Source organism: Cyanistes caeruleus, unplaced genomic scaffold (genome assembly GCF_971803275.1).
Source record: "Cyanistes caeruleus unplaced genomic scaffold, bCyaCae1.hap1.1 HAP1_SCAFFOLD_148, whole genome shotgun sequence".
NCBI classification, from domain to species: domain Eukaryota; kingdom Metazoa; phylum Chordata; class Aves; order Passeriformes; family Paridae; genus Cyanistes; species Cyanistes caeruleus.
This window is the reverse complement of record NW_028255942.1, coordinates 185,160-211,801: the sequence shown is the minus strand read 5'-3', so window position 1 is coordinate 211,801 and position 26,642 is coordinate 185,160.

The following is a 26,642-nucleotide window of genomic DNA, read 5'->3' as shown; positions in this document are numbered from 1 at the left end:
TCCCCAGCCCCACACGGACAGCAGTCCGATGCGTGGCAGTCAAGGCTAAAGGGTAGCAAATGGCTACATCAGGAAGTGAGAGATGGAAGCTTTTGGAGATGGAAGCTTTACCTCTAAATGTAGAAAAGAAAGAGAAGTGGAGGGGGAAATGGTGGGACTCTGGCTCTGTTCTAACTGGCGAAGATTTTCTTTTCTTCTTTTCTGTCGTGCTAACCCAAGTTTTGTTGTTTGAAAAGAGGTTTAGCAAAATATCCATCGTCTTCTCCACTGCTGAAACACTGAACAACACCTGGGCAGGCTGAGGATGCAGAGCAAAACCTGCAAATATCTACTGCTGATCGTGATCCTGGGGAATGCAGCTAAAGCCAGCCAAAAGCAATTTCTGGGAAGTCAAGCCTGCTTTACGTTTTCTGGAGTTTGCTTGTGCCAACTTCACCAGTCATTTCTAAAAAAGGAAAAGAAACTCCAAGCAAAAGAGAGAAAAACACAAAGAAACCAACCCAAAGAAACCAATCAAACAAACAGATAAAACACCCCCAATCAAACCAAAGGCAATGAGAAGTTAGGACTAGTTGTAAGGATATCACAGCAGGCGAATGGCTGCTTCCTACTTGGATCACCATCCAAAGCCACCTAGAACAACTTCTCCAAAACATATCCAACAGGAGAAATGGAAAAAGTGATCCATGGCAGCTCTGCATTGTGGTGAAGGATGAGCATGCAGTGGTACAGATTGCCCACCCTCCAGGCTGCTGTTTGCTCTGCTGAAAGACTCTTGCAGGACTGTGGCCCCTCTCCATGCAATGGAAATCCTTGCCACAGCTCTCAGTTGAGGCACTGGCATTTCCAGAGCCAGATTCAGGCACAATCCTACTGCCTGCTGAGCATCTGGGAAAGCTGCTGAGCATCTTCAGGCCTAGAAGCACAAAAGAGCTCAGGCTCTCCCCGAACTGGGTTTTCAGGGCAGCTTTCCATATCTCTGCAAGATTTCTTCATCCCTCAACACGTCTGACTTTATTATGTCCAACGATGCATTTGGGTTTCTTCCGTCCTCTTGTGTGCCCGTGAGTAACCTTCCACGTGGATGAAGGAGATTGTGTACAGGACAATTGATTGCGGCATTGCCATTTGGCTTCACTGTCACTCAGTTGAACACGGTCCTTATCTAAGAAGGACTTCCAAGAAATGGGTAGGAGTTTTGGCTGTGAGAGGAGCAGAAAGCACATTTTCTACAGCAAATTGCTAGCTGATGCACTTTCCTCCCTGCCAAAATAGTGATTGCCATTCATCTTCCTGGGAAGAATGTAAAGACCCATTCAGAGATGCCAGGTTCAGCTGGCCTGTGGCTTTGTGTGCCTCATTTCACATGTCCAATTTCAAGGGCCACTAAAAGAGGCTCATGTTTGCCTTGCTACCCACAAGTGCTGTAGGTATTTCCAGGAGAAGAGGGAAAACATCGCTGTCCTGTGGTGTGGTAGAAATGCCACCACAACTGTGATTGTGTGAGCAAAGCCAGCCAGTGCTTTTTGGGGCAGCAGCAGCAGCTGAGAGTGTGGCAGAGCGGTTTTGATACTCTTTTTAGAGTCCTGCAAACATTGTTCCCGAAACAACCCACAGCTTTGCAAATGTGCCCGAAGAAAATGCAAAGAGAACTGGGGTGTGAAAATCAAAGACTGTTTATCTGTAGAAGAAAAGGAACAAGAATGAACTACACCACATATTTACACTGTAAGAATATTGGTAACAACAACAACAACAACAACAACAACAAACTATAGAACTTATTTACCTGAGAACAGATCTAACAAAACTCTATGAAACGTATTTACAGACAACTTAAACAAACTCTAAAACCTCTGTCCTGAACACAACAACTGTAAAACGTATGTACAGCAGGGTGGCATCTGTGTCTGTGATGTCCCTAAGTCCTGGAAGAAAAACAAGTAGCACGGTCAGTGCAGTCAGGCACGGAAGGGTGTTGCATGTGCTGCCGGGCTGGGACACTGGCCCAGTGGGACTCTGCTGCCAGAAGGGAGCCTGGCTGGGGGCTGTGGCCCAGGCACTGGAACAGGGCTTGTGTGGCCCACAGCAAGCCCAGGCCAGGCCAGGGATGGCCAGCAGAATCCAGTGCATGGGCTAGCGTGTCCCTGAGCAGGAAGTGCTCAGCCCGGCCCCAGGCTGGCAGCAGGGGCCCCACTCTGCCTGTGGGGAGCACCTGCCTGTTCTGCTGCTGGCATCGGTCTTCATCCCAAGACCATGTCTTCCTCCTTGTCTTTTAGATCAATATCCATCTCTTCAATATAATCTTTCGTTTCCACCTCCATCTCTTCCTCTGTCTCGTACATATCCACATCCATCTCTTCCTCTCCAGTATCCTCTCCGTCCACTTCCATGGCTTCTTCTCTATCAGTCTGTGTATCGACATCCGTCTCCTCCTCTCCGTCTGTGCCAGCCTGCAGAGGTAGCAAAATTTCCCAGCCTGTCCCACAGAGCTCCAGCCCAGCCAGGCAGCTGCGGGGTGTCCGCCTCCGTGGAATAGTAGCATACCTCTTTTGGAACAAATGCAGACATCCTGCAGGGATGGAGAGCAAAATCCAAGCGATGGGGAGCTTTGGGGAGTGCTGGGGGAATCAGGGAGCAGGTGGCAACAAGGTGACAGGGGTAGGCTTGGAGCAGGGTGAATGAAGAGCGTGCTGGCACAAGGAGCCAAGGGTTGTGTTGTGGCCGTTGCTGGATGCTGGAAGTTCTAGCTGGAGCGTGCACTGTGACATCACCGCCAGGAGTTCAGGCCCAGGCTGAAGTGGACAACGGAGACCGTAGAATGAATGATGGAATCCCTGGGTGCTTGGGCTTGGAAGGGACCCTAAAGACCATCTTGTTCCAAGCGGAGCAATCTTCGCCCAGAAGAGGTTGCTCAGAGCCCCGCTCCCAGCTGGCCTTGGATGTTGCCAAGGATGGAGCATCCCCAGCCTCTGTGCACAGCCTGGGCCAGTGGCCCAGCAGCCGGAGTGGAAAAGAGCAGCTTCATTAGATCCAACTTCAAGCTCACTCCTGCATTTGAAAGGCTTCTCCTCTCTGTGCCCATCTTTCCTAGAGCTGCAGGGAGGCCTCGCCAGCCCCCTTCTCTTTCCAGGCTGAGCATCCCCAGCCCCACACGGACAGCAGTCCGATGCGTGGCAGTCAAGGCTAAAGGGTAGCAAATGGCTACATCAGGAAGTGAGAGATGGAAGCTTTTGGAGATGGAAGCTTTACCTCTAAATGTAGAAAAGAAAGAGAAGTGGAGGGGGAAATGGTGGGACTCTGGCTCTGTTCTAACTGGCGAAGATTTTCTTCTCTTCTTTTCTGTCGTGCTAACCCAAGTTTTGTTGTTTGAAAGGAGGTTTAGCAAAATATCCATCGTCTTCTCCACTGCTGAAACACTGAACAACACCTGGGCAGGCTGAGGATGCAGAGCAAAACCTGCAAATATCTACTGCTGATCGTGATCCTGGGGAATGCAGCTAAAGCCAGCCAAAAGCAATTTCTGGGAAGTCAAGCCTGCTTTACGTTTTCTGGAGTTTGCTTGTGCCAACTTCACCAGTCATTTCTAAAAAAGGAAAAGAAACTCCAAGCAAAAGAGAGAAAAACACAAAGAAACCAACCCAAAGAAACCAATCAAACAAACAGATAAAACACCCCCAATCAAACCAAAGGCAATGAGAAGTTAGGACTAGTTGTAAGGATATCACAGCAGGCGAATGGCTGCTTCCTACTTGGATCACCATCCAAAGCCACCTAGAACAACTTCTCCAAAACATATCCAACAGGAGAAATGGAAAAAGTGATCCATGGCAGCTCTGCATTGTGGTGAAGGATGAGCATGCAGTGGTACAGATTGCCCACCCTCCAGGCTGCTGTTTGCTCTGCTGAAAGACTCTTGCAGGACTGTGGCCCCTCTCCATGCAATGGAAATCCTTGCCACAGCTCTCAGTTGAGGCACTGGCATTTCCAGAGCCAGATTCAGGCACAATCCTACTGCCTGCTGAGCATCTGGGAAAGCTGCTGAGCATCTTCAGGCCTAGAAGCACAAAAGAGCTCAGGCTCTCCCCGAACTGGGTTTTCAGGGCAGCTTTCCATATCTCTGCAAGATTTCTTCATCCCTCAACACGTCTGACTTTATTATGTCCAACGATGCATTTGGGTTTCTTCCGTCCTCTTGTGTGCCCGTGAGTAACCTTCCACGTGGATGAAGGAGATTGTGTACAGGACAATTGATTGCGGCATTGCCATTTGGCTTCACTGTCACTCAGTTGAACACGGTCCTTATCTAAGAAGGACTTCCAAGAAATGGGTAGGAGTTTTGGCTGTGAGAGGAGCAGAAAGCACATTTTCTACAGCAAATTGCTAGCTGATGCACTTTCCTCCCTGCCAAAATAGTGATTGCCATTCATCTTCCTGGGAAGAATGTAAAGACCCATTCAGAGATGCCAGGTTCAGCTGGCCTGTGGCTTTGTGTGCCTCATTTCACATGTCCAATTTCAAGGGCCACTAAAAGAGGCTCATGTTTGCCTTGCTACCCACAAGTGCTGTAGGTATTTCCAGGAGAAGAGGGAAAACATCGCTGTCCTGTGGTGTGGTAGAAATGCCACCACAACTGTGATTGTGTGAGCAAAGCCAGCCAGTGCTTTTTGGGGCAGCAGCAGCAGCTGAGAGTGTGGCAGAGCGGTTTTGATACTCTTTTTAGAGTCCTGCAAGCATTGTTCCCGAAACAACCCACAGCTTTGCAAATGTGCCCAAAGAAAATGCAAAGAGAACTGGGGTGTGAAAATCAAAGACTGTTTATCTGTAGAAGAAAAGGAACAAGAATGAACTACACCACATATTTACACTGTAAGAATATTGGTAACAACAACAACAACAACAACAAACTATAGAACCTATTTACCTGAGAAGAGATCTAACAAAACTCTATGAAACGTATTTACAGACAACTTAAACAAACTCTAAAACCTCTGTCCTGAACACAACAACTGTAAAACGTATGTACAGCAGGGTGGCATCTGTGTCTGTGATGTCCCTAAGTCCTGGAAGAAAAACAAGTTGCACGGTCAGTGCAGTCAGGCACGGAAGGGTGTTCCATGTGCTGCCGGGCTGGGACACTGGCCCAGTGGGACTCTGCTGCCAGAAGGGAGCCTGGCTGGGGGCTGTGGCCCAGGCACTGGAACAGGGCTTGTGTGGCCCACAGCAAGCCCAGGCCAGGCCAGGGATGGCCAGCAGAATCCAGTGCATGGGCTAGCGTGTCCCTGAGCAGGAAGTGCTCAGCCCGGCCCCAGGCTGGCAGCAGGGGCCCCACTCTGCCTGTGGGGAGCACCTGCCTGTTCTGCTGCTGGCATCGGTCTTCATCCCAAGACCATGTCTTCCTCCTTGTCTTTTAGATCAATATCCATCTCTTCAATATAATCTTTCGTTTCCACCTCCATCTCTTCCTCTGTCTCGTACATATCCACATCCATCTCTTCCTCTCCAGTATCCTCTCCGTCCACTTCCATGGCTTCTTCTCTATCAGTCTGTGTATCGACGTCCGTCTCCTCCTCTCCGTCTGTGCCAGCCTGCAGAGGTAGCAAAATTTCCCAGCCTGTCCCAAAGAGCTCCAGCCCAGCCAGGCAGCTGCGGGGTGTCCGCCTCCGTGGAATAGTAGCATACCTCTTTTGGAACAAATGCAGACATCCTGCAGGGATGGAGAGCAAAATCCAAGCGATGGGGAGCTTTGGGGACTGCTGGGGGAATCAGGGAGCAGGTGGCAACAAGGTGACAGGGGTAGGCTTGGAGCAGGGTGAATGAAGAGCGTGCTGGCACAAGGAGCCAAGGGTTGTGTTGTGGCCGTTGCTGGATGCTGGAAGTTCTAGCTGGAGCGTGCACTGTGACATCACCGCCAGGAGTTCAGGCCCAGGCTGAAGTGGACAACGGAGACCGTAGAATGAATGATGGAATCCCTGGGTGCTTGGGCTTGGAAGGGACCCTAAAGACCATCTTGTTCCAAGCGGAGCAATCTTCGCCCAGAAGAGGTTGCTCAGAGCCCCGCTCCCAGCTGGCCTTGGATGTTGCCAAGGATGGAGCATCCCCAGCCTCTGTGCACAGCCTGGGCCAGTGGCCCAGCAGCCGGAGTGGAAAAGAGCAGCTTCATTAGATCCAACTTCAAGCTCACTCCTGCATTTGAAAGGCTTCTCCTCTCTGTGCCCATCTTTCCTAGAGCTGCAGGGAGGCCTCGCCAGCCCCCTTCTCTTTCCAGGCTGAGCATCCCCAGCCCCACACGGACAGCAGTCCGATGCGTGGCAGTCAAGGCTAAAGGGTAGCAAATGGCTACATCAGGAAGTGAGAGATGGAAGCTTTTGGAGATGGAAGCTTTACCTCTAAATGTAGAAAAGAAAGAGAAGTGGAGGGGGAAATGGTGGGACTCTGGCTCTGTTCTAACTGGCGAAGATTTTCTTTTCTTCTTTTCTGTCGTGCTAACCCAAGTTTTGTTGTTTGAAAGGAGGTTTAGCAAAATATCCATCGTCTTCTCCACTGCTGAAACACTGAACAACACCTGGGCAGGCTGAGGATGCAGAGCAAAACCTGCAAATATCTACTGCTGATCGTGATCCTGGGGAATGCAGCTAAAGCCAGCCAAAAGCAATTTCTGGGAAGTCAAGCCTGCTTTACGTTTTCTGGAGTTTGCTTGTGCCAACTTCACCAGTCATTTCTAAAAAAGGAAAAGAAACTCCAAGCAAAAGAGAGAAAAACACAAAGAAACCAACCCAAAGAAACCAATCAAACAAACAGATAAAACACCCCCAATCAAACCAAAGGCAATGAGAAGTTAGGACTAGTTGTAAGGATATCACAGCAGGCGAATGGCTGCTTCCTACTTGGATCACCATCCAAAGCCACCTAGAACAACTTCTCCAAAACATATCCAACAGGAGAAATGGAAAAAGTGATCCATGGCAGCTCTGCATTGTGGTGAAGGATGAGCATGCAGTGGTACAGATTGCCCACCCTCCAGGCTGCTGTTTGCTCTGCTGAAAGACTCTTGCAGGACTGTGGCCCCTCTCCATGCAATGGAAATCCTTGCCACAGCTCTCAGTTGAGGCACTGGCATTTCCAGAGCCAGATTCAGGCACAATCCTACTGCCTGCTGAGCATCTGGGAAAGCTGCTGAGCATCTTCAGGCCTAGAAGCACAAAAGAGCTCAGGCTCTCCCCGAACTGGGTTTTCAGGGCAGCTTTCCATATCTCTGCAAGATTTCTTCATCCCTCAACACGTCTGACTTTATTATGTCCAACGATGCATTTGGGTTTCTTCCGTCCTCTTGTGTGCCCGTGAGTAACCTTCCACGTGGATGAAGGAGATTGTGTACAGGACAATTGATTGCGGCATTGCCATTTGGCTTCACTGTCACTCAGTTGAACACGGTCCTTATCTAAGAAGGACTTCCAAGAAATGGGTAGGAGTTTTGGCTGTGAGAGGAGCAGAAAGCACATTTTCTACAGCAAATTGCTAGCTGATGCACTTTCCTCCCTGCCAAAATAGTGATTGCCATTCATCTTCCTGGGAAGAATGTAAAGACCCATTCAGAGATGCCAGGTTCAGCTGGCCTGTGGCTTTGTGTGCCTCATTTCACATGTCCAATTTCAAGGGCCACTAAAAGAGGCTCATGTTTGCCTTGCTACCCACAAGTGCTGTAGGTATTTCCAGGAGAAGAGGGAAAACATCGCTGTCCTGTGGTGTGGTAGAAATGCCACCACAACTGTGATTGTGTGAGCAAAGCCAGCCAGTGCTTTTTGGGGCAGCAGCAGCAGCTGAGAGTGTGGCAGAGCGGTTTTGATACTCTTTTTAGAGTCCTGCAAGCATTGTTCCCGAAACAACCCACAGCTTTGCAAATGTGCCCGAAGAAAATACAAAGAGAACTGGGGTGTGAAAATCAAAGACTGTTTATCTGTAGAAGAAAAGGAACAAGAATGAACTACACCACATATTTACACTGTAAGAATATTGGTAACAACAACAACCACAACAACAACAACAAACTATAGAACCTATTTACCTGAGAACAGATCTAACAAAACTCTATGAAACGTATTTACAGACAACTTAAACAAACTCTAAAACCTCTGTCCTGAACACAACAACTGTAAAACGTATGTACAGCAGGGTGGCATCTGTGTCTGTGATGTCCCTAAGTCCTGGAAGAAAAACAAGTAGCACGGTCAGTGCAGTCAGGCACGGAAGGGTGTTCCATGTGCTGCCGGGCTGGGACACTGGCCCAGTGGGACTCTGCTGCCAGAAGGGAGCCTGGCTGGGGGCTGTGGCCCAGGCACTGGAACAGGGCTTGTGTGGCCCACAGCAAGCCCAGGCCAGGCCAGGGATGGCCAGCAGAATCCAGTGCATGGGCTAGCGTGTCCCTGAGCAGGAAGTGCTCAGCCCGGCCCCAGGCTGGCAGCAGGGGCCCCACTCTGCCTGTGGGGAGCACCTGCCTGTTCTGCTGCTGGCATCGGTCTTCATCCCAAGACCATGTCTTCCTCCTTGTCTTTTAGATCAATATCCATCTCTTCAATATAATCTTTCGTTTCCACCTCCATCTCTTCCTCTGTCTCGTACATATCCACATCCATCTCTTCCTCTCCAGTATCCTCTCCGTCCACTTCCATGGCTTCTTCTCTATCAGTCTGTGTATCGACGTCCGTCTCCTCCTCTCCGTCTGTGCCAGCCTGCAGAGGTAGCAAAATTTCCCAGCCTGTCCCAAAGAGCTCCAGCCCAGCCAGGCAGCTGCGGGGTGTCCGCCTCCGTGGAATAGTAGCATACCTCTTTTGGAACAAATGCAGACATCCTGCAGGGATGGAGAGCAAAATCCAAGCGATGGGGAGCTTTGGGGACTGCTGGGGGAATCAGGGAGCAGGTGGCAACAAGGTGACAGGGGTAGGCTTGGAGCAGGGTGAATGAAGAGCGTGCTGGCACAAGGAGCCAAGGGTTGTGTTGTGGCCGTTGCTGGATGCTGGAAGTTCTAGCTGGAGCGTGCACTGTGACATCACCGCCAGGAGTTCAGGCCCAGGCTGAAGTGGACAACGGAGACCGTAGAATGAATGATGGAATCCCTGGGTGCTTGGGCTTGGAAGGGACCCTAAAGACCATCTTGTTCCAAGCGGAGCAATCTTCGCCCAGAAGAGGTTGCTCAGAGCCCCGCTCCCAGCTGGCCTTGGATGTTGCCAAGGATGGAGCATCCCCAGCCTCTGTGCACAGCCTGGGCCAGTGGCCCAGCAGCCGGAGTGGAAAAGAGCAGCTTCATTAGATCCAACTTCAAGCTCACTCCTGCAGTTGAAAGGCTTCTCCTGTCTGTGCCCATCTTTCCTAGAGCTGCAGGGAGGCCTCGCCAGCCCCCTTCTCTTTCCAGGCTGAGCATCCCCAGCCCCACACGGACAGCAGTCCGATGCGTGGCAGTCAAGGCTAAAGGGTAGCAAATGGCTACATCAGGAAGTGAGAGATGGAAGCTTTTGGAGATGGAAGCTTTACCTCTAAATGTAGAAAAGAAAGAGAAGTGGAGGGGGAAATGGTGGGACTCTGGCTCTGTTCTAACTGGCGAAGATTTTCTTTTCTTCTTTTCTGTCGTGCTAACCCAAGTTTTGTTGTTTGAAAAGAGGTTTAGCAAAATATCCATCGTCTTCTCCACTGCTGAAACACTGAACAACACCTGGGCAGGCTGAGGATGCAGAGCAAAACCTGCAAATATCTACTGCTGATCGTGATCCTGGGGAATGCAGCTAAAGCCAGCCAAAAGCAATTTCTGGGAAGTCAAGCCTGCTTTACGTTTTCTGGAGTTTGCTTGTGCCAACTTCACCAGTCATTTCTAAAAAAGGAAAAGAAACTCCAAGCAAAAGAGAGAAAAACACAAAGAAACCAACCCAAAGAAACCAATCAAACAAACAGATAAAACACCCCCAATCAAACCAAAGGCAATGAGAAGTTAGGACTAGTTGTAAGGATATCACAGCAGGCGAATGGCTGCTTCCTACTTGGATCACCATCCAAAGCCACCTAGAACAACTTCTCCAAAACATATCCAACAGGAGAAATGGAAAAAGTGATCCATGGCAGCTCTGCATTGTGGTGAAGGATGAGCATGCAGTGGTACAGATTGCCCACCCTCCAGGCTGCTGTTTGCTCTGCTGAAAGACTCTTGCAGGACTGTGGCCCCTCTCCATGCAATGGAAATCCTTGCCACAGCTCTCAGTTGAGGCACTGGCATTTCCAGAGCCAGATTCAGGCACAATCCTACTGCCTGCTGAGCATCTGGGAAAGCTGCTGAGCATCTTCAGGCCTAGAAGCACAAAAGAGCTCAGGCTCTCCCCGAACTGGGTTTTCAGGGCAGCTTTCCATATCTCTGCAAGATTTCTTCATCCCTCAACACGTCTGACTTTATGATGTCCAACGATGCATTTGGGTTTCTTCCGTCCTCTTGTGTGCCCGTGAGTAACCTTCCACGTGGATGAAGGAGATTGTGTACAGGACAATTGATTGCGGCATTGCCATTTGGCTTCACTGTCACTCAGTTGAACACGGTCCTTATCTAAGAAGGACTTCCAAGAAATGGGTAGGAGTTTTGGCTGTGAGAGGAGCAGAAAGCACATTTTCTACAGCAAATTGCTAGCTGATGCACTTTCCTCCCTGCCAAAATAGTGATTGCCATTCATCTTCCTGGGAAGAATGTAAAGACCCATTCAGAGATGCCAGGTTCAGCTGGCCTGTGGCTTTGTGTGCCTCATTTCACATGTCCAATTTCAAGGGCCACTAAAAGAGGCTCATGTTTGCCTTGCTACCCACAAGTGCTGTAGGTATTTCCAGGAGAAGAGGGAAAACATCGCTGTCCTGTGGTGTGGTAGAAATGCCACCACAACTGTGATTGTGTGAGCAAAGCCAGCCAGTGCTTTTTGGGGCAGCAGCAGCAGCTGAGAGTGTGGCAGAGCGGTTTTGATACTCTTTTTAGAGTCCTGCAAGCATTGTTCCCGAAACAACCCACAGCTTTGCAAATGTGCCCGAAGAAAATGCAAAGAGAACTGGGGTGTGAAAATCAAAGACTGTTTATCTGTAGAAGAAAAGGAACAAGAATGAACTACACCACATATTTACACTGTAAGAATATTGGTAACAACAACAACCACAACAACAACAACAAACTATAGAACCTATTTACCTGAGAACAGATCTAACAAAACTCTATGAAACGTATTTACAGACAACTTAAACAAACTCTAAAACCTCTGTCCTGAACACAACAACTGTAAAACGTATGTACAGCAGGGTGGCATCTGTGTCTGTGATGTCCCTAAGTCCTGGAAGAAAAACAAGTAGCACGGTCAGTGCAGTCAGGCACGGAAGGGTGTTCCATGTGCTGCCGGGCTGGGACACTGGCCCAGTGGGACTCTGCTGCCAGAAGGGAGCCTGGCTGGGGGCTGTGGCCCAGGCACTGGAACAGGGCTTGTGTGGCCCACAGCAAGCCCAGGCCAGGCCAGGGATGGCCAGCAGAATCCAGTGCATGGGCTAGCGTGTCCCTGAGCAGGAAGTGCTCAGCCCGGCCCCAGGCTGGCAGCAGGGGCCCCACTCTGCCTGTGGGGAGCACCTGCCTGTTCTGCTGCTGGCATCGGTCTTCATCCCAAGACCATGTCTTCCTCCTTGTCTTTTAGATCAATATCCATCTCTTCAATATAATCTTTCGTTTCCACCTCCATCTCTTCCTCTGTCTCGTACATATCCACATCCATCTCTTCCTCTCCAGTATCCTCTCCGTCCACTTCCATGGCTTCTTCTCTATCAGTCTGTGTATCGACGTCCGTCTCCTCCTCTCCGTCTGTGCCAGCCTGCAGAGGTAGCAAAATTTCCCAGCCTGTCCCAAAGAGCTCCAGCCCAGCCAGGCAGCTGCGGGGTGTCCGCCTCCGTGGAATAGTAGCATACCTCTTTTGGAACAAATGCAGACATCCTGCAGGGATGGAGAGCAAAATCCAAGCGATGGGGAGCTTTGGGGACTGCTGGGGGAATCAGGGAGCAGGTGGCAACAAGGTGACAGGGGTAGGCTTGGAGCAGGGTGAATGAAGAGCGTGCTGGCACAAGGAGCCAAGGGTTGTGTTGTGGCCGTTGCTGGATGCTGGAAGTTCTAGCTGGAGCGTGCACTGTGACATCACCGCCAGGAGTTCAGGCCCAGGCTGAAGTGGACAACGGAGACCGTAGAATGAATGATGGAATCCCTGGGTGCTTGGGCTTGGAAGGGACCCTAAAGACCATCTTGTTCCAAGCGGAGCAATCTTCGCCCAGAAGAGGTTGCTCAGAGCCCCGCTCCCAGCTGGCCTTGGATGTTGCCAAGGATGGAGCATCCCCAGCCTCTGTGCACAGCCTGGGCCAGTGGCCCAGCAGCCGGAGTGGAAAAGAGCAGCTTCATTAGATCCAACTTCAAGCTCACTCCTGCAGTTGAAAGGCTTCTCCTGTCTGTGCCCATCTTTCCTAGAGCTGCAGGGAGGCCTCGCCAGCCCCCTTCTCTTTCCAGGCTGAGCATCCCCAGCCCCACACGGACAGCAGTCCGATGCGTGGCAGTCAAGGCTAAAGGGTAGCAAATGGCTACATCAGGAAGTGAGAGATGGAAGCTTTTGGAGATGGAAGCTTTACCTCTAAATGTAGAAAAGAAAGAGAAGTGGAGGGGGAAATGGTGGGACTCTGGCTCTGTTCTAACTGGCGAAGATTTTCTTTTCTTCTTTTCTGTCGTGCTAACCCAAGTTTTGTTGTTTGAAAAGAGGTTTAGCAAAATATCCATCGTCTTCTCCACTGCTGAAACACTGAACAACACCTGGGCAGGCTGAGGATGCAGAGCAAAACCTGCAAATATCTACTGCTGATCGTGATCCTGGGGAATGCAGCTAAAGCCAGCCAAAAGCAATTTCTGGGAAGTCAAGCCTGCTTTACGTTTTCTGGAGTTTGCTTGTGCCAACTTCACCAGTCATTTCTAAAAAAGGAAAAGAAACTCCAAGCAAAAGAGAGAAAAACACAAAGAAACCAACCCAAAGAAACCAATCAAACAAACAGATAAAACACCCCCAATCAAACCAAAGGCAATGAGAAGTTAGGACTAGTTGTAAGGATATCACAGCAGGCGAATGGCTGCTTCCTACTTGGATCACCATCCAAAGCCACCTAGAACAACTTCTCCAAAACATATCCAACAGGAGAAATGGAAAAAGTGATCCATGGCAGCTCTGCATTGTGGTGAAGGATGAGCATGCAGTGGTACAGATTGCCCACCCTCCAGGCTGCTGTTTGCTCTGCTGAAAGACTCTTGCAGGACTGTGGCCCCTCTCCATGCAATGGAAATCCTTGCCACAGCTCTCAGTTGAGGCACTGGCATTTCCAGAGCCAGATTCAGGCACAATCCTACTGCCTGCTGAGCATCTGGGAAAGCTGCTGAGCATCTTCAGGCCTAGAAGCACAAAAGAGCTCAGGCTCTCCCCGAACTGGGTTTTCAGGGCAGCTTTCCATATCTCTGCAAGATTTCTTCATCCCTCAACACGTCTGACTTTATTATGTCCAACGATGCATTTGGGTTTCTTCCGTCCTCTTGTGTGCCCGTGAGTAACCTTCCACGTGGATGAAGGAGATTGTGTACAGGACAATTGATTGCGGCATTGCCATTTGGCTTCACTGTCACTCAGTTGAACACGGTCCTTATCTAAGAAGGACTTCCAAGAAATGGGTAGGAGTTTTGGCTGTGAGAGGAGCAGAAAGCACATTTTCTACAGCAAATTGCTAGCTGATGCACTTTCCTCCCTGCCAAAATAGTGATTGCCATTCATCTTCCTGGGAAGAATGTAAAGACCCATTCAGAGATGCCAGGTTCAGCTGGCCTGTGGCTTTGTGTGCCTCATTTCACATGTCCAATTTCAAGGGCCACTAAAAGAGGCTCATGTTTGCCTTGCTACCCACAAGTGCTGTAGGTATTTCCAGGAGAAGAGGGAAAACATCGCTGTCCTGTGGTGTGGTAGAAATGCCACCACAACTGTGATTGTGTGAGCAAAGCCAGCCAGTGCTTTTTGGGGCAGCAGCAGCAGCTGAGAGTGTGGCAGAGCGGTTTTGATACTCTTTTTAGAGTCCTGCAAACATTGTTCCCGAAACAACCCACAGCTTTGCAAATGTGCCCGAAGAAAATGCAAAGAGAACTGGGGTGTGAAAATCAAAGACTGTTTATCTGTAGAAGAAAAGGAACAAGAATGAACTACACCACATATTTACACTGTAAGAATATTGGTAACAACAACAACAACAACAACAACAACAAACTATAGAACTTATTTACCTGAGAACAGATCTAACAAAACTCTATGAAACGTATTTACAGACAACTTAAACAAACTCTAAAACCTCTGTCCTGAACACAACAACTGTAAAACGTATGTACAGCAGGGTGGCATCTGTGTCTGTGATGTCCCTAAGTCCTGGAAGAAAAACAAGTTGCACGGTCAGTGCAGTCAGGCACGGAAGGGTGTTGCATGTGCTGCCGGGCTGGGACACTGGCCCAGTGGGACTCTGCTGCCAGAAGGGAGCCTGGCTGGGGGCTGTGGCCCAGGCACTGGAACAGGGCTTGTGTGGCCCACAGCAAGCCCAGGCCAGGCCAGGGATGGCCAGCAGAATCCAGTGCATGGGCTAGCGTGTCCCTGAGCAGGAAGTGCTCAGCCCGGCCCCAGGCTGGCAGCAGGGGCCCCACTCTGCCTGTGGGGAGCACCTGCCTGTTCTGCTGCTGGCATCGGTCTTCATCCCAAGACCATGTCTTCCTCCTTGTCTTTTAGATCAATATCCATCTCTTCAATATAATCTTTCGTTTCCACCTCCATCTCTTCCTCTGTCTCGTACATATCCACATCCATCTCTTCCTCTCCAGTATCCTCTCCGTCCACTTCCATGGCTTCTTCTCTATCAGTCTGTGTATCGACATCCGTCTCCTCCTCTCCGTCTGTGCCAGCCTGCAGAGGTAGCAAAATTTCCCAGCCTGTCCCACAGAGCTCCAGCCCAGCCAGGCAGCTGCGGGGTGTCCGCCTCCGTGGAATAGTAGCATACCTCTTTTGGAACAAATGCAGACATCCTGCAGGGATGGAGAGCAAAATCCAAGCGATGGGGAGCTTTGGGGAGTGCTGGGGGAATCAGGGAGCAGGTGGCAACAAGGTGACAGGGGTAGGCTTGGAGCAGGGTGAATGAAGAGCGTGCTGGCACAAGGAGCCAAGGGTTGTGTTGTGGCCGTTGCTGGATGCTGGAAGTTCTAGCTGGAGCGTGCACTGTGACATCACCGCCAGGAGTTCAGGCCCAGGCTGAAGTGGACAACGGAGACCGTAGAATGAATGATGGAATCCCTGGGTGCTTGGGCTTGGAAGGGACCCTAAAGACCATCTTGTTCCAAGCGGAGCAATCTTCGCCCAGAAGAGGTTGCTCAGAGCCCCGCTCCCAGCTGGCCTTGGATGTTGCCAAGGATGGAGCATCCCCAGCCTCTGTGCACAGCCTGGGCCAGTGGCCCAGCAGCCGGAGTGGAAAAGAGCAGCTTCATTAGATCCAACTTCAAGCTCACTCCTGCATTTGAAAGGCTTCTCCTCTCTGTGCCCATCTTTCCTAGAGCTGCAGGGAGGCCTCGCCAGCCCCCTTCTCTTTCCAGGCTGAGCATCCCCAGCCCCACACGGACAGCAGTCCGATGCGTGGCAGTCAAGGCTAAAGGGTAGCAAATGGCTACATCAGGAAGTGAGAGATGGAAGCTTTTGGAGATGGAAGCTTTACCTCTAAATGTAGAAAAGAAAGAGAAGTGGAGGGGGAAATGGTGGGACTCTGGCTCTGTTCTAACTGGCGAAGATTTTCTTCTCTTCTTTTCTGTCGTGCTAACCCAAGTTTTGTTGTTTGAAAGGAGGTTTAGCAAAATATCCATCGTCTTCTCCACTGCTGAAACACTGAACAACACCTGGGCAGGCTGAGGATGCAGAGCAAAACCTGCAAATATCTACTGCTGATCGTGATCCTGGGGAATGCAGCTAAAGCCAGCCAAAAGCAATTTCTGGGAAGTCAAGCCTGCTTTACGTTTTCTGGAGTTTGCTTGTGCCAACTTCACCAGTCATTTCTAAAAAAGGAAAAGAAACTCCAAGCAAAAGAGAGAAAAACACAAAGAAACCAACCCAAAGAAACCAATCAAACAAACAGATAAAACACCCCCAATCAAACCAAAGGCAATGAGAAGTTAGGACTAGTTGTAAGGATATCACAGCAGGCGAATGGCTGCTTCCTACTTGGATCACCATCCAAAGCCACCTAGAACAACTTCTCCAAAACATATCCAACAGGAGAAATGGAAAAAGTGATCCATGGCAGCTCTGCATTGTGGTGAAGGATGAGCATGCAGTGGTACAGATTGCCCACCCTCCAGGCTGCTGTTTGCTCTGCTGAAAGACTCTTGCAGGACTGTGGCCCCTCTCCATGCAATGGAAATCCTTGCCACAGCTCTCAGTTGAGGCACTGGCATTTCCAGAGCCAGATTCAGGCACAATCCTACTGCCTGCTGAGCATCTGGGAAAGCTGCTGAGCATCTTCAGGCCTAGAAGCACAAAAGAGCTCAGGCTCTCCCCGAACTGGGTTTTCAGGGCAGCTTTCCATATCTCTGCAAGATTTCTTCATCCCTCAACACGTCTGACTTTATTATGTCCAACGATGCATTTGGGTTTCTTCCGTCCTCTTGTGTGCCCGTGAGTAACCTTCCACGTGGATGAAGGAGATTGTGTACAGGACAATTGATTGCGGCATTGCCATTTGGCTTCACTGTCACTCAGTTGAACACGGTCCTTATCTAAGAAGGACTTCCAAGAAATGGGTAGGAGTTTTGGCTGTGAGAGGAGCAGAAAGCACATTTTCTACAGCAAATTGCTAGCTGATGCACTTTCCTCCCTGCCAAAATAGTGATTGCCATTCATCTTCCTGGGAAGAATGTAAAGACCCATTCAGAGATGCCAGGTTCAGCTGGCCTGTGGCTTTGTGTGCCTCATTTCACATGTCCAATTTCAAGGGCCACTAAAAGAGGCTCATGTTTGCCTTGCTACCCACAAGTGCTGTAGGTATTTCCAGGAGAAGAGGGAAAACATCGCTGTCCTGTGGTGTGGTAGAAATGCCACCACAACTGTGATTGTGTGAGCAAAGCCAGCCAGTGCTTTTTGGGGCAGCAGCAGCAGCTGAGAGTGTGGCAGAGCGGTTTTGATACTCTTTTTAGAGTCCTGCAAGCATTGTTCCCGAAACAACCCACAGCTTTGCAAATGTGCCCGAAGAAAATGCAAAGAGAACTGGGGTGTGAAAATCAAAGACTGTTTATCTGTAGAAGAAAAGGAACAAGAATGAACTACACCACATATTTACACTGTAAGAATATTGGTAACAACAACAACCACAACAACAACAACAAACTATAGAACCTATTTACCTGAGAACAGATCTAACAAAACTCTATGAAACGTATTTACAGACAACTTAAACAAACTCTAAAACCTCTGTCCTGAACACAACAACTGTAAAACGTATGTACAGCAGGGTGGCATCTGTGTCTGTGATGTCCCTAAGTCCTGGAAGAAAAACAAGTTGCACGGTCAGTGCAGTCAGGCACGGAAGGGTGTTCCATGTGCTGCCGGGCTGGGACACTGGCCCAGTGGGACTCTGCTGCCAGAAGGGAGCCTGGCTGGGGGCTGTGGCCCAGGCACTGGAACAGGGCTTGTGTGGCCCACAGCAAGCCCAGGCCAGGCCAGGGATGGCCAGCAGAATCCAGTGCATGGGCTAGCGTGTCCCTGAGCAGGAAGTGCCCAGCCCGGCCCCAGGCTGGCAGCAGGGGCCCCACTCTGCCTGTGGGGAGCACCTGCCTGTTCTGCTGCTGGCATCGGTCTTCATCCCAAGACCATGTCTTCCTCCTTGTCTTTTAGATCAATATCCATCTCTTCAATATAATCTTTCGTTTCCACCTCCATCTCTTCCTCTGTCTCGTACATATCCACATCCATCTCTTCCTCTCCAGTATCCTCTCCGTCCACTTCCATGGCTTCTTCTCTATCAGTCTGTGTATCGACGTCCGTCTCCTCCTCTCCGTCTGTGCCAGCCTGCAGAGGTAGCAAAATTTCCCAGCCTGTCCCACAGAGCTCCAGCCCAGCCAGGCAGCTGCGGGGTGTCCGCCTCCGTGGAATAGTAGCATACCTCTTTTGGAACAAATGCAGACATCCTGCAGGGATGGAGAGCAAAATCCAAGCGATGGGGAGCTTTGGGGAGTGCTGGGGGAATCAGGGAGCAGGTGGCAACAAGGTGACAGGGGTAGGCTTGGAGCAGGGTGAATGAAGAGCGTGCTGGCACAAGGAGCCAAGGGTTGTGTTGTGGCCGTTGCTGGATGCTGGAAGTTCTAGCTGGAGCGTGCACTGTGACATCACCGCCAGGAGTTCAGGCCCAGGCTGAAGTGGACAACGGAGACCGTAGAATGAATGATGGAATCCCTGGGTGCTTGGGCTTGGAAGGGACCCTAAAGACCATCTTGTTCCAAGCGGAGCAATCTTCGCCCAGAAGAGGTTGCTCAGAGCCCCGCTCCCAGCTGGCCTTGGATGTTGTCAAGGATGGAGCATCCCCAGCCTCTGTGCACAGCCTGGGCCAGTGGCCCAGCAGCCGGAGTGGAAAAGAGCAGCTTCATTAGATCCAACTTCAAGCTCACTCCTGCATTTGAAAGGCTTCTCCTCTCTGTGCCCATCTTTCCTAGAGCTGCAGGGAGGCCTCGCCAGCCCCCTTCTCTTTCCAGGCTGAGCATCCCCAGCCCCACACGGACAGCAGTCCGATGCGTGGCAGTCAAGGCTAAAGGGTAGCAAATGGCTACATCAGGAAGTGAGAGATGGAAGCTTTTGGAGATGGAAGCTTTACCTCTAAATGTAGAAAAGAAAGAGAAGTGGAGGGGGAAATGGTGGGACTCTGGCTCTGTTCTAACTGGCGAAGATTTTCTTTTCTTCTTTTCTGTCGTGCTAACCCAAGTTTTGTTGTTTGAAAAGAGGTTTAGCAAAATATCCATCGTCTTCTCCACTGCTGAAACACTGAACAACACCTGGGCAGGCTGAGGATGCAGAGCAAAACCTGCAAATATCTACTGCTGATCGTGATCCTGGGGAATGCAGCTAAAGCCAGCCAAAAGCAATTTCTGGGAAGTCAAGCCTGCTTTACGTTTTCTGGAGTTTGCTTGTGCCAACTTCACCAGTCATTTCTAAAAAAGGAAAAGAAACTCCAAGCAAAAGAGAGAAAAACACAAAGAAACCAACCCAAAGAAACCAATCAAACAAACAGATAAAACACCCCCAATCAAACCAAAGGCAATGAGAAGTTAGGACTAGTTGTAAGGATATCACAGCAGGCGAATGGCTGCTTCCTACTTGGATCACCATCCAAAGCCACCTAGAACAACTTCTCCAAAACATATCCAACAGGAGAAATGGAAAAAGTGATCCATGGCAGCTCTGCATTGTGGTGAAGGATGAGCATGCAGTGGTACAGATTGCCCACCCTCCAGGCTGCTGTTTGCTCTGCTGAAAGACTCTTGCAGGACTGTGGCCCCTCTCCATGCAATGGAAATCCTTGCCACAGCTCTCAGTTGAGGCACTGGCATTTCCAGAGCCAGATTCAGGCACAATCCTACTGCCTGCTGAGCATCTGGGAAAGCTGCTGAGCATCTTCAGGCCTAGAAGCACAAAAGAGCTCAGGCTCTCCCCGAACTGGGTTTTCAGGGCAGCTTTCCATATCTCTGCAAGATTTCTTCATCCCTCAACACGTCTGACTTTATTATGTCCAACGATGCATTTGGGTTTCTTCCGTCCTCTTGTGTGCCCGTGAGTAACCTTCCACGTGGATGAAGGAGATTGTGTACAGGACAATTGATTGCGGCATTGCCATTTGGCTTCACTGTCACTCAGTTGAACACGGTCCTTATCTAAGAAGGACTTCCAAGAAATGGGTAGGAGTTTTGGCTGTGAGAGGAGCAGAAAGCACATTTTCTACAGCAAATTGCTAGCTGATGCACTTTCCTCCCTGCCAAAATAGTGATTGCCATTCATCTTCCTGGGAAGAATGTAAAGACCCATTCAGAGATGCCAGGTTCAGCTGGCCTGTGGCTTTGTGTGCCTCATTTCACATGTCCAATTTCAAGGGCCACTAAAAGAGGCTCATGTTTGCCTTGCTACCCACAAGTGCTGTAGGTATTTCCAGGAGAAGAGGGAAAACATCGCTGTCCTGTGGTGTGGTAGAAATGCCACCACAACTGTGATTGTGTGAGCAAAGCCAGCCAGTGCTTTTTGGGGCAGCAGCAGCAGCTGAGAGTGTGGCAGAGCGGTTTTGATACTCTTTTTAGAGTCCTGCAAGCATTGTTCCCGAAACAACCCACAGCTTTGCAAATGTGCCCAAAGAAAATGCAAAGAGAACTGGGGTGTGAAAATCAAAGACTGTTTATCTGTAGAAGAAAAGGAACAAGAATGAACTACACCACATATTTACACTGTAAGAATATTGGTAACAACAACAACAACAACAACAAACTATAGAACCTATTTACCTGAGAAGAGATCTAACAAAACTCTATGAAACGTATTTACAGACAACTTAAACAAACTCTAAAACCTCTGTCCTGAACACAACAACTGTAAAACGTATGTACAGCAGGGTGGCATCTGTGTCTGTGATGTCCCTAAGTCCTGGAAGAAAAACAAGTTGCACGGTCAGTGCAGTCAGGCACGGAAGGGTGTTCCATGTGCTGCCGGGCTGGGACACTGGCCCAGTGGGACTCTGCTGCCAGAAGGGAGCCTGGCTGGGGGCTGTGGCCCAGGCACTGGAACAGGGCTTGTGTGGCCCACAGCAAGCCCAGGCCAGGCCAGGGATGGCCAGCAGAATCCAGTGCATGGGCTAGCGTGTCCCTGAGCAGGAAGTGCTCAGCCCGGCCCCAGGCTGGCAGCAGGGGCCCCACTCTGCCTGTGGGGAGCACCTGCCTGTTCTGCTGCTGGCATCGGTCTTCATCCCAAGACCATGTCTTCCTCCTTGTCTTTTAGATCAATATCCATCTCTTCAATATAATCTTTCGTTTCCACCTCCATCTCTTCCTCTGTCTCGTACATATCCACATCCATCTCTTCCTCTCCAGTATCCTCTCCGTCCACTTCCATGGCTTCTTCTCTATCAGTCTGTGTATCGACGTCCGTCTCCTCCTCTCCGTCTGTGCCAGCCTGCAGAGGTAGCAAAATTTCCCAGCCTGTCCCAAAGAGCTCCAGCCCAGCCAGGCAGCTGCGGGGTGTCCGCCTCCGTGGAATAGTAGCATACCTCTTTTGGAACAAATGCAGACATCCTGCAGGGATGGAGAGCAAAATCCAAGCGATGGGGAGCTTTGGGGACTGCTGGGGGAATCAGGGAGCAGGTGGCAACAAGGTGACAGGGGTAGGCTTGGAGCAGGGTGAATGAAGAGCGTGCTGGCACAAGGAGCCAAGGGTTGTGTTGTGGCCGTTGCTGGATGCTGGAAGTTCTAGCTGGAGCGTGCACTGTGACATCACCGCCAGGAGTTCAGGCCCAGGCTGAAGTGGACAACGGAGACCGTAGAATGAATGATGGAATCCCTGGGTGCTTGGGCTTGGAAGGGACCCTAAAGACCATCTTGTTCCAAGCGGAGCAATCTTCGCCCAGAAGAGGTTGCTCAGAGCCCCGCTCCCAGCTGGCCTTGGATGTTGCCAAGGATGGAGCATCCCCAGCCTCTGTGCACAGCCTGGGCCAGTGGCCCAGCAGCCGGAGTGGAAAAGAGCAGCTTCATTAGATCCAACTTCAAGCTCACTCCTGCATTTGAAAGGCTTCTCCTCTCTGTGCCCATCTTTCCTAGAGCTGCAGGGAGGCCTCGCCAGCCCCCTTCTCTTTCCAGGCTGAGCATCCCCAGCCCCACACGGACAGCAGTCCGATGCGTGGCAGTCAAGGCTAAAGGGTAGCAAATGGCTACATCAGGAAGTGAGAGATGGAAGCTTTTGGAGATGGAAGCTTTACCTCTAAATGTAGAAAAGAAAGAGAAGTGGAGGGGGAAATGGTGGGACTCTGGCTCTGTTCTAACTGGCGAAGATTTTCTTTTCTTCTTTTCTGTCGTGCTAACCCAAGTTTTGTTGTTTGAAAGGAGGTTTAGCAAAATATCCATCGTCTTCTCCACTGCTGAAACACTGAACAACACCTGGGCAGGCTGAGGATGCAGAGCAAAACCTGCAAATATCTACTGCTGATCGTGATCCTGGGGAATGCAGCTAAAGCCAGCCAAAAGCAATTTCTGGAAAGTCAAGCCTGCTTTACGTTTTCTGGAGTTTGCTTGTGCCAACTTCACCAGTCATTTCTAAAAAAGGAAAAGAAACTCCAAGCAAAAGAGAGAAAAACACAAAGAAACCAACCCAAAGAAACCAATCAAACAAACAGATAAAACACCCCCAATCAAACCAAAGGCAATGAGAAGTTAGGACTAGTTGTAAGGATATCACAGCAGGCGAATGGCTGCTTCCTACTTGGATCACCATCCAAAGCCACCTAGAACAACTTCTCCAAAACATATCCAACAGGAGAAATGGAAAAAGTGATCCATGGCAGCTCTGCATTGTGGTGAAGGATGAGCATGCAGTGGTACAGATTGCCCACCCTCCAGGCTGCTGTTTGCTCTGCTGAAAGACTCTTGCAGGACTGTGGCCCCTCTCCATGCAATGGAAATCCTTGCCACAGCTCTCAGTTGAGGCACTGGCATTTCCAGAGCCAGATTCAGGCACAATCCTACTGCCTGCTGAGCATCTGGGAAAGCTGCTGAGCATCTTCAGGCCTAGAAGCACAAAAGAGCTCAGGCTCTCCCCGAACTGGGTTTTCAGGGCAGCTTTCCATATCTCTGCAAGATTTCTTCATCCCTCAACACGTCTGACTTTATTATGTCCAACGATGCATTTGGGTTTCTTCCGTCCTCTTGTGTGCCCGTGAGTAACCTTCCACGTGGATGAAGGAGATTGTGTACAGGACAATTGATTGCGGCATTGCCATTTGGCTTCACTGTCACTCAGTTGAACACGGTCCTTATCTAAGAAGGACTTCCAAGAAATGGGTAGGAGTTTTGGCTGTGAGAGGAGCAGAAAGCACATTTTCTACAGCAAATTGCTAGCTGATGCACTTTCCTCCCTGCCAAAATAGTGATTGCCATTCATCTTCCTGGGAAGAATGTAAAGACCCATTCAGAGATGCCAGGTTCAGCTGGCCTGTGGCTTTGTGTGCCTCATTTCACATGTCCAATTTCAAGGGCCACTAAAAGAGGCTCATGTTTGCCTTGCTACCCACAAGTGCTGTAGGTATTTCCAGGAGAAGAGGGAAAACATCGCTGTCCTGTGGTGTGGTAGAAATGCCACCACAACTGTGATTGTGTGAGCAAAGCCAGCCAGTGCTTTTTGGGGCAGCAGCAGCAGCTGAGAGTGTGGCAGAGCGGTTTTGATACTCTTTTTAGAGTCCTGCAAGCATTGTTCCCGAAACAACCCACAGCTTTGCAAATGTGCCCGAAGAAAATGCAAAGAGAACTGGGGTGTGAAAATCAAAGACTGTTTATCTGTAGAAGAAAAGGAACAAGAATGAACTACACCACATATTTACACTGTAAGAATATTGGTAACAACAACAACCACAACAACAACAACAAACTATAGAACCTATTTACCTGAGAAGAGATCTAACAAAACTCTATGAAACGTATTTACAGACAACTTAAACAAACTCTAAAACCTCTGTCCTGAACACAACAACTGTAAAACGTATGTACAGCAGGGTGGCATCTGTGTCTGTGATGTCCCTAAGTCCTGGAAGAAAAACAAGTTGCACGGTCAGTGCAGTCAGGCACGGAAGGGTGTTCCATGTGCTGCCGGGCTGGGACACTGGCCCAGTGGGACTCTGCTGCCAGAAGGGAGCCTGGCTGGGGGCTGTGGCCCAGGCACTGGAACAGGGCTTGTGTGGCCCACAGCAAGCCCAGGCCAGGCCAGGGATGGCCAGCAGAATCCAGTGCATGGGCTAGCGTGTCCCTGAGCAGGAAGTGCTCAGCCCGGCCCCAGGCTGGCAGCAGGGGCCCCACTCTGCCTGTGGGGAGCACCTGCCTGTTCTGCTGCTGGCATCGGTCTTCATCCCAAGACCATGTCTTCCTCCTTGTCTTTTAGATCAATATCCATCTCTTCAATATAATCTTTCGTTTCCACCTCCATCTCTTCCTCTGTCTCGTACATATCCACATCCATCTCTTCCTCTCCAGTATCCTCTCCGTCCACTTCCATGGCTTCTTCTCTATCAGTCTGTGTATCGACGTCCGTCTCCTCCTCTCCGTCTGTGCCAGCCTGCAGAGGTAGCAAAATTTCCCAGCCTGTCCCAAAGAGCTCCAGCCCAGCCAGGCAGCTGCGGGGTGTCCGCCTCCGTGGAATAGTAGCATACCTCTTTTGGAACAAATGCAGACATCCTGCAGGGATGGAGAGCAAAATCCAAGCGATGGGGAGCTTTGGGGACTGCTGGGGGAATCAGGGAGCAGGTGGCAACAAGGTGACAGGGGTAGGCTTGGAGCAGGGTGAATGAAGAGCGTGCTGGCACAAGGAGCCAAGGGTTGTGTTGTGGCCGTTGCTGGATGCTGGAAGTTCTAGCTGGAGCGTGCACTGTGACATCACCGCCAGGAGTTCAGGCCCAGGCTGAAGTGGACAACGGAGACCGTAGAATGAATGATGGAATCCCTGGGTGCTTGGGCTTGGAAGGGACCCTAAAGACCATCTTGTTCCAAGCGGAGCAATCTTCGCCCAGAAGAGGTTGCTCAGAGCCCCGCTCCCAGCTGGCCTTGGATGTTGCCAAGGATGGAGCATCCCCAGCCTCTGTGCACAGCCTGGGCCAGTGGCCCAGCAGCCGGAGTGGAAAAGAGCAGCTTCATTAGATCCAACTTCAAGCTCACTCCTGCATTTGAAAGGCTTCTCCTCTCTGTGCCCATCTTTCCTAGAGCTGCAGGGAGGCCTCGCCAGCCCCCTTCTCTTTCCAGGCTGAGCATCCCCAGCCCCACACGGACAGCAGTCCGATGCGTGGCAGTCAAGGCTAAAGGGTAGCAAATGGCTACATCAGGAAGTGAGAGATGGAAGCTTTTGGAGATGGAAGCTTTACCTCTAAATGTAGAAAAGAAAGAGAAGTGGAGGGGGAAATGGTGGGACTCTGGCTCTGTTCTAACTGGCGAAGATTTTCTTTTCTTCTTTTCTGTCGTGCTAACCCAAGTTTTGTTGTTTGAAAGGAGGTTTAGCAAAATATCCATCGTCTTCTCCACTGCTGAAACACTGAACAACACCTGGGCAGGCTGAGGATGCAGAGCAAAACCTGCAAATATCTACTGCTGATCGTGATCCTGGGGAATGCAGCTAAAGCCAGCCAAAAGCAATTTCTGGAAAGTCAAGCCTGCTTTACGTTTTCTGGAGTTTGCTTGTGCCAACTTCACCAGTCATTTCTAAAAAAGGAAAAGAAACTCCAAGCAAAAGAGAGAAAAACACAAAGAAACCAACCCAAAGAAACCAATCAAACAAACAGATAAAACACCCCCAATCAAACCAAAGGCAATGAGAAGTTAGGACTAGTTGTAAGGATATCACAGCAGGCGAATGGCTGCTTCCTACTTGGATCACCATCCAAAGCCACCTAGAACAACTTCTCCAAAACATATCCAACAGGAGAAATGGAAAAAGTGATCCATGGCAGCTCTGCATTGTGGTGAAGGATGAGCATGCAGTGGTACAGATTGCCCACCCTCCAGGCTGCTGTTTGCTCTGCTGAAAGACTCTTGCAGGACTGTGGCCCCTCTCCATGCAATGGAAATCCTTGCCACAGCTCTCAGTTGAGGCACTGGCATTTCCAGAGCCAGATTCAGGCACAATCCTACTGCCTGCTGAGCATCTGGGAAAGCTGCTGAGCATCTTCAGGCCTAGAAGCACAAAAGAGCTCAGGCTCTCCCCGAACTGGGTTTTCAGGGCAGCTTTCCATATCTCTGCAAGATTTCTTCATCCCTCAACACGTCTGACTTTATTATGTCCAACGATGCATTTGGGTTTCTTCCGTCCTCTTGTGTGCCCGTGAGTAACCTTCCACGTGGATGAAGGAGATTGTGTACAGGACAATTGATTGCGGCATTGCCATTTGGCTTCACTGTCACTCAGTTGAACACGGTCCTTATCTAAGAAGGACTTCCAAGAAATGGGTAGGAGTTTTGGCTGTGAGAGGAGCAGAAAGCACATTTTCTACAGCAAATTGCTAGCTGATGCACTTTCCTCCCTGCCAAAATAGTGATTGCCATTCATCTTCCTGGGAAGAATGTAAAGACCCATTCAGAGATGCCAGGTTCAGCTGGCCTGTGGCTTTGTGTGCCTCATTTCACATGTCCAATTTCAAGGGCCACTAAAAGAGGCTCATGTTTGCCTTGCTACCCACAAGTGCTGTAGGTATTTCCAGGAGAAGAGGGAAAACATCGCTGTCCTGTGGTGTGGTAGAAATGCCACCACAACTGTGATTGTGTGAGCAAAGCCAGCCAGTGCTTT